Below are 8,363 nucleotides of genomic sequence, written 5' to 3'. Positions count from 1 at the left end.
CTGTGTGCATCCAGTCTACACAGAACAGTTTTTAGCAGTTCATTAGGGACGAGTAGTAAGTACTCATTTAGGGCATTTTTCTTTCCCATTCTAGAAGGCAAACTGGCTCTATTTCAAGTATATTTTAATAAGGCTATAATATTAGCAATATATTTAAGGGAATTTGAGCACACTACTAATTTGCCAAGTGACACCTCATTAAAATCAATAATTAGAAATTGTTTACTGTCCAAACTTGGGTCATTTACAAATACAGCCTTGGCATTATCAATACCCTTTTGTGCTTCATCCTTAGGAGAAGGGACGGTGCCCTAGCTTCTTCTCCTGTTGCTATGATAAAATACCCTAACAGAAGCAACTTAATAGGAAAAAACTTCTTGGCTCACAAGCTCAAGTTGAGGTCCACTGTTGCAGGGGAGTCAAAAAGGCAGGAAGTTGAAGCAGCTGGTCACATCACATCCACAGTCGAGAGCAATAAATTCATGCATGCTCTGCTCAGCTCTTTCCTTTTCCTTCAGGTCAAGGTCCAGCCCATGGAATGGTGCCACCTACACTCAGGATAGCTCGTCACATCTCAATTAGCCTGATTAAGGAAATCCCTCACGGGCATGACCACAGGCCAACCTAATCCAGACAGTTCCTCATTGAGATTTCCCTCCCAGGCCATGTGCTGAGTCACCAAATAAAAGTGGCTATCATGAAGACCCACGTCCTAGGAGCCTGGAAGTCAGTCTTCCACTGGAAGCCTTCAAATAAAGATGTAGAACTCTCAGCTTCTCCTGTACCATGCCTGTCTTGATGATACTGGACTGAACCTCTGAACCTGTAAGCCAACCCCAATTAAATGTTATCCTTTATAAGACTTGCCTTGGTCATGGTGTCTGTTTACAGCAGTAAAACCCTAACTAAGACACCATCCCAACTTGGTACCAGGGCCTGGGGTATTGCTGTGATAGGCCTGACCATGCTTTTGTTTGGAGGAATGTGGATTTGGGGACTTTGGAAAACAGTGGAATGCTTTAAGTTGGGCTTAATGGGCCATCCTAGTAGAAATATGGAAAGACTTTGTTGCTGAATATGATTTGAACTGTGCAAACCTGGCCCAAGAGGTTTCAGTGGAGAAGAATTTCAGAATGTGGCCTAGAGACTGTTTTCGTGGGATTTTGATGAAGAATGTGGCTGCTTTTTGCCATTGTCTGAAGAGTCTACCTGAGTCTAAGGTAAATAGATTTATATTAATTGCACTGACAAAGGACATCTCAAAAAAAGCCCAGCCGAGACTTTGTTCTCTGGTTAAGTCTCACGAAGAGTGTTTTAACAAGCATAGCAAGCTTAGAAAGGAAAAATATAAAATATGTGGTTCAAGTACTAAAGGGGCACCAGGAAGTGAAATGAAACTGAATCCTATGTTCTAGGAGATAACAGAATAAGGGATTTGGGGGCAAGATCCTACCCAGCTAAGTTTAGATCCAGGCATAGTGGTGCACACTTTTAATCCAAGGAGACAAAGCCAAGCCTAAATTCAAGGCCAGCCTGGGACAAAGAAGGTTCTATGTGAAGAAATGCTTAAATCCAGGCATGATGGTATATGGCTTTAATCCCAGCATTACGGGAGACAGCCTTGCAGATCTCTGAGTTCAGGGTCAATCTACAGAGCAAGTTCCAGGAAAATCAAGCTTAGGCAGAGAGGGAGTCAGAAAATGGAAAGCTGGTAATAGAACAGGGGTGAGGGTTGGGGGGGGAGGGGTGTTTCCAGCTCTAGCAGCAGAACACAGCAGCTTCAGCCATATGGCTCTGGCTTTAGAGTGAAAAATAGAAGGGACTACTGAGACAATTGATGCTGGTTAGCTGGAGCTAAGAAATTAGCAGTGATTAAGAAGAGACCAGTATCACTGAGGTGAAATCTTCTGGGAAGTGTTTTCTTAGCGCACAAAGAAACTGTGTTCCAGAGATAACCAAGATTGTGCCTTGTGCTGCACTTGGTAATGTGTAAGAATCACCCAGGTGGTACTGGTTTTGAAAGCATGAAGGCATCATGAAGAACACCTGAGGCTTGGCACTGTGAGAGGCCATTTAAGGCCATCGGTGAAGGTGCAGCCCAGTTTGCAGTTGACATTCCAGGACTGAAGGGCCATGCAAAGAAGCCGAGGCTTGGAACCATGAAGAGAGCCTATGAAAGGATATTGGTGAAGCCTAATTGCAACAGAAGACCCCAGTGTATTGTAGGTGCCAGAACCATGGGGTGAACACCAAGAACAGCATCGGCAATGGATCAACCTGAGCTTAGAGTGCTACAGAGGGCAGAGCTGGAGAAGTGACGCCAGCCCTTTGGAGGTGCCCAGAAGATCATGTGTGGATCCTAGACATTGAAACAAGAAGCTATAACACTGAAGTTGCCTTGGAGACCTCAAGATGTTTGAGATGCCAGGGCCATGGTCTATCTGCTGAGAAAAGCTGCTAACAGGGAGTGGAAACAGCCCAGGTGAAAGAAGTTTGTTGCAGTCAACAAAGATGAAAAGAAGGAGATGGAGATCCGAAGACCACTTTGGCATCAGACATAGAGATGCAGAGTTGGCAGTTGGCCCAGTTGGTTTCCTGTCTTGCTTTGGGGATTACAGTTAAGTTATTGAATGAATCTCAAAAGAGACTTTGAACTTTGGACTTTTAACACTGTTGAGACTGCTATAGACTACGGGGACTTTTGAAGTTGAACTAAATGTATTTTTCATTATGCTATGTTTAGGTATGACCCCCATAGACTCATGTCTGAACAAGCATATGGGGGCCAGGGAGTGGAATGTGATGGTTTGTATATGCTCCACCTAGGAAGTGGCACTATTAGAAGGTGTGGCCCTGTTGGAGTAGGTGTAGCCTTGTTGGAGTAGGTGTATCACTGTGGGTGTGGGCTATCAGACCCACTTCCTAGGTGCCTGGAAGTCAGTCTTCCACTAGCAGCCTTCAGACAAAGATGTAAAACTCTCAGCTCCTCCTGCACCATGGCTGCTTGGATGCTGCCATGTTCCTGCCTTGATGATACTGGACTGAACCTCTGAACTTGTAAGCCAGACCCAATTAATTGCTGTCCTTTATAAAAAGAAAAAAAGTGGCCATCGTCAGTAGGATTCCCATGGGTTTTTTTTTTTTTTAAATAAAAATACAGACATAGATGGGCCCGAGGCCGCAGCTTTTCGTGGTCAAGGCATGGAGAGCGATAACTGTCAGGATAGCCTCATCATAAATCCCATCATAATAATGTTGTTTATTAAGCTGTTTTGCCTATGTGCTTCCCTTGCTTCTCATTGAAGTTTGCCTTGGGTTTTATAGGTGCAAAAGAGCCATAAGCATAAATAGTTTATACCTAATTTTATTTTTATTCCTAGTTACAAGATAATAAAAATAATTCTCCTTACTACTATCAGTTACGGATCATCTAGCAGGCATGTCCAACTGTGACATGGACACATCACCGTCTACAAAGTTCACACTTGAAGACCACGTAGTCCAGTTACACACACACACACACACACACCCCTCACGGTGTTTTAAGTTTACAGTTTTGGAGACACACCTTAGCTAGTGTTGACTGTATATGTACCCTGTTACTAGTGGTCTCTGGCTTGACTGTTGTTTCCAAGTTCTTGGTGTCTTAGTCCAAGAATTTACAAAGGTGATGCTAAGTAGTTAACTAGCAAAGGATTTATTCAGAAGCAATGAGAACTGGCAATGTGGATACACTGTAAGGGAGCAGCTGGCCCCAAAACATGTGCTCAGAAACACCTGGTTACCACCCTGGCTTCCTTCAGTAGGTCCAGGAGGAGAAGTTGGTTGTTAGGGGTGGGTCGTGGGTGGTTTTCTATTTTGATTGACAGGCTTGAGTAAATAAGCCTTTGTTCACTGTGCATGGCCTTTCTCATAGCACACCTGAATTTTTTTTAATTTTTTTATTTAACATGTGTGAATGCTTTACCCGTATGTATGTCTGTGTGCCACATACATGCCTGATGCCTGTGGAGGCCAGAAGAGGGTGACTGACCCCCCTGAAACTGGAGCTACAGGTGGTTGTGAGCTGCCATGTGGGTGCTAGGAAACAGAGGACCAAGGGCCTCTGGAACAGCAGCCAGTGCTTTTAACCACTAAGCCATCCCTCCATCCCCTTGCATTTGATTTGAATTGTATCTATACCTCCACATGCGCAGTTGTAACATGGCAGATAGGAGTTTTCCCCTAAAATGTTGCTCAGGTGGCCCAAGTTGCCTGCTTGTATGTGCACCTAAAACCAAGCCTGGCTATATCCACACATGCTTCTAGTGCCAACATATGTTCCACAATGTATTTGGTCACAAAATGGGAGTTGTTGAAAAGTTTCTAGGCATTCCTGGGGCTTGTTGGGGGTATAATAACCACTTTATTTGGAGAGGGAGAGGTATACTTTCAATCCAGGTGGGCATTCCTAGTTCCAAATGACGCTATGGGGAAAAGCCTATGTGTGTAGTTCAAATTAACTGAAGCTCAGGATTGCTAAAATATCCCCATGTTTTCCTGCATCTGGCCACAGGCTGAAGGTTGGACACACCTCATGGTGCTAGCAGAACATTAAACCATGCTGGAGACTGTCACATATGCAGTGGCTGGGCTCCACCCTGTGCTACAAGAGGTTAGAAATAGGAATCTGGAGAGCAGGACACATCCTTGAGTGCCAGGACCTTTTTGTCACTAGTGACAGAGGCTAATTTGTCACTCAGGGGCTATAGAATCTGGTCCAAGTCATTTACCAGCATCCCTGTCCTCTTCCACCTGTCCCTTCCAGCCCTGGTTCCTTACTCTGAGTCCTAAGCGCCCTGTGTTTCTCACTCTGTGTGACAAGGACTCAGGAAGAAGATGAAGCCACCAATACAATCTGGGTCAGACCTGGTGACTCTTCTGCTCTGGAAATTGTCATCCTTGGACACTTGACAGTGAAGGCCTCCATTTCCTTGATGGAAACTAGAGAGATTATTGCTGTCCCTCTTCAGTGCTATGACATCAACAAGGTGTGCAGTGTCACCAGGCATGGCACACCCCTCAATTCCCTAGTCATGTATCCTAAATGGCTCACAACACCAAACCTTTGTGTGTGCTCGAGTTTGTGTGTGTGCATGTGTGCATGTGTGTACACATGAGCCAGCCAGATATGTAAGTAAATGAATGTATGTAGAGGCCAGAGATAAATGTTGGGTGTCTTCCTCCTTTAATAGCCAGATATGTAAGTAAATGAATGTATGTAGAGGCCAGAGATAAATGTTGGGTGTCTTCCTCCTTTAATATTACTGTCATAGAGTTTGAGTTGAGATACGATGGAAGAGTTGGTGCAGGAATCTTGCTGAGTCCACCTGGATTCTTCTCTTCCTCGCTTGTCTGAGCTTCAGCACAGTCCAAGATGGCTGGCAGTAAGACTGGAAAGGACTCCAGAAAGGCCAAGACAAAGGCGGTTTCCCACTCGCAACGAGATGGCTGTATTCATCAATGCCTAAAATCTAGGACAATCAGCCACAGACAAGTGGGCGCGACCAATGCTATGTGCAGCACAACCATCTGGAGTACCTCACTGCAGTGGTACTTGAGTTGGCAGGAAATGTATCATGCGAATTAAAGGCAAAGCGTATTACCCCCGGCATAACTTGATATACAGGACATGAAGAATTGAATTCTGTGGTCAAGGCTGCAATTTCTGGGGGTAGTATCATTCACACATCCACAAATCACTGATTGGAAAGGAAGGACAACAGATGTCTAAGGATGCCTTGGATTCCTTATTATCTCAGGACTCTATTCTTAACAGCTATCTGGTGTTGGTGATTCCAGTTGACTGCATCTCTGTGAAAAACACAAGTTTGCCTTTTTGTAATTCTATTTGAGCAAGATGGAGGCGTAATTAGCCTTCCAACCAACCAAATTTCTGCATTCGAGTCTTAACCATAGTTAAGTGTTCCTGTGGCTTTCAAAGAAGCTATTGATTCAGAAGTAGTGGGTTTCGATTGAGTTGACTGTTTTTTAAGAAAATTGTTTGGGTTATTAATTGTGATGCAGAAGTTATTGATGTGTTTATAAAAAGATAAAAGAGATATAAAGTATGTTCTATGGGGGTGTGGTGAGGTATGGGGGAAGGGGATGTCTCAGCGGGCCCATGCCAAGGCATACCTTCCCCATGAGGGACCAGCCATATGACAGTATAGCATAGAATAGAGTTTTATTCAGGGCATGGGGAGGGGAGTTAAGAGAGTAGTAGAGACAGAGAAAGGCAGAGAGAGGGAGAGAATGGGGAAGCAGAGGCCAGCCATGACCACGTGATGAGGGAGAGTAAAGGGAAAGGGCAAGGAGACAGAGGGATTAAGAAATCAAGAGAGAGCAAGAGTGCAAGAGAGGAGGGGGGCAAGCAACCCCTTGTATAGTGGGCCAGGCCTACCTGGCTGTTGCCAGGTAACTGTGGGGAGGAGCATACCTGGCTGTTGCCACCTAACTGTAGGGGTGGAGTTTAAACAGAATGCTAACAGTTATTATAGTAACAAACATTTGGCTTTGTACCAACATTATTTCCACTCCGGGGGATAAACTCAATAAAAGTCATATGCCCCTCAAAAAAATGTACTGCTGTCATAAACACCATAATCAAAACTACCTTAAGAAGGAAATGGTTTATTTCATCTTTCAACTCCCAGGTCACACTTCATCTTTGAGGGAAATCAGAGCAGAAACCTGGAAGCAGGAACTAGAAGCAGAGTCTGTGACGGGGTGCTGCTTACTGTCTTACTCCCCACGGCTTGCTCAGCTTGCTTTCTTATACAACCCAGGATGCTCTGCCCAGGAGTGGCATTATCACAATGGGCTGCAGTGACCGCCTGTGCACACCAGTCACTAACCAAGAAAATGCCCGCACAGACTTGCTACAGCACAGTCTCACAAAGGCATTGTCTCCACTGAGGTTTCCTTTCCCAAACAATCCTAGCTTATACCAAGTTGACACACTTCCTCGGTTGCTCAACAACTAAAAAATAAGAATTTGTGACAAGGCCTCTCACTGAGTCTGGAACTCATTGATTCTGCTAGGCCATCTGGCCAGCAAGTCCCAGGAGTTCCCCTGTCCCTCCTTCCCTGGTGCTGGCATTACAGGCACCTGGATTTCTGACCTGGCTTCTTAGATGCTCACTCTCTCAAAGCTACCAACACAGCCATTCCCCCACCCCTTCGATTCCTTGCAAGTCTCAGGAGGAGCTCCTTGACTACAAAGGGGAATAGATTTCTTGTTTTTCATTTGTTTTATATTTAAGATCAGCCCACAATCTGATTTCGGCTGATTTTTTTTTTTTTTAATTCTCCTGACTTGATAATAAGGAACAGAGAATAAGGAATAAGGACTAAGAAGCCTTTCTCGAATTTGTGAACCCTGTTGAAGCACTGACCTCCAGGGCTGCTGCCTATATGAACATTCTGGACTGTTACCCCAATCTTTCCAGAAGCAACAACCGCTTTCCCTCATGAATCATCCTGCCCCTCCACAGCTTTGTTTGCCCCTCTTGCCCATAGTCAGCAGAGGTTTGCTGTAACCAGGATACTCCTTCCTCTCCCACATTTTCAATACAGAATACCCTTTGCTCTGTGCGCAGGGGCATGCTTCCCACTGCTGGTGGCAGCTGTAAGAACTCATCCCAGGACCTGCTTGTTTACCTGCAAAGCTGTTTGTGTGAGACGTGTCAGTCTCCAAAGTTTGAATGTAATGAAATCAAGGTCTTTTTTTTAAAGATTTATTATTTATTTATTTATTTATTCATCCATTCATTATTCTCATGTATGTATACCTGAGTGAGTTTATGCATATTCTGTGTGTGCTGGAGCCCAAGAAGGCCAGATGAGGGCATTGGCTCTCCTGGGACTAGAGTTACAGGCAGCTGTTAGCCACCCATGATCCCATGATGTGGATGTTGGAAACAGAACCCACATTCTCCTCAAGAATAGTAAGTACTCTTATCTTACCCACTGAGACCTCTCTCTCTCTCTCTCTGTCTCTCTATCTATCTATCTATCTATCTATCTATCTATCTATCTCTGTGTGTGTGTGTGTCTGTCTGTCTGTCTCTCTCTCTCTCTCTCTTTTCTTTCTTTCCTCCCCTTTCTTCCTTCCTCCCTTCCTTTCCTTTCTTTTCTTGTCTTTGGCTGGGTCTCATGTAGACCAGACTTGCCTTAGAGTCACTATGTAGTAGAGGTTGATTTTGAACTTCGGATGTTCATGCACTAAAACATCTGGTTTATACAGTCCTGGGGATTAAACACAGAGCTTCATGCACACTAGACAAGCACCCTACCAACTGTGCTAGATCCCAGCCCTTACA

At 44.6% G+C, this 8,363-nt stretch overlaps 1 pseudogene; it reads left to right on the top strand.

Annotated features, from left to right (window-relative positions):
• The first annotated feature begins 5,072 nt into the window (after positions 1-5,072).
• Positions 5,073-6,011, top strand: LOC117709596 (histone H2A.Z pseudogene; annotated as a pseudogene).
• Positions 6,012-8,363: the final 2,352 nt, after the last annotated feature.

The sequence above is a fragment of the Arvicanthis niloticus genome, chromosome 1, assembly GCF_011762505.2.
Source record: "Arvicanthis niloticus isolate mArvNil1 chromosome 1, mArvNil1.pat.X, whole genome shotgun sequence".
Taxonomy (NCBI): Eukaryota; Metazoa; Chordata; class Mammalia; order Rodentia; family Muridae; genus Arvicanthis; species Arvicanthis niloticus.
Note: the sequence above shows the minus strand (reverse complement) of the source record. Positions and strands in the feature narration are given on the sequence as shown.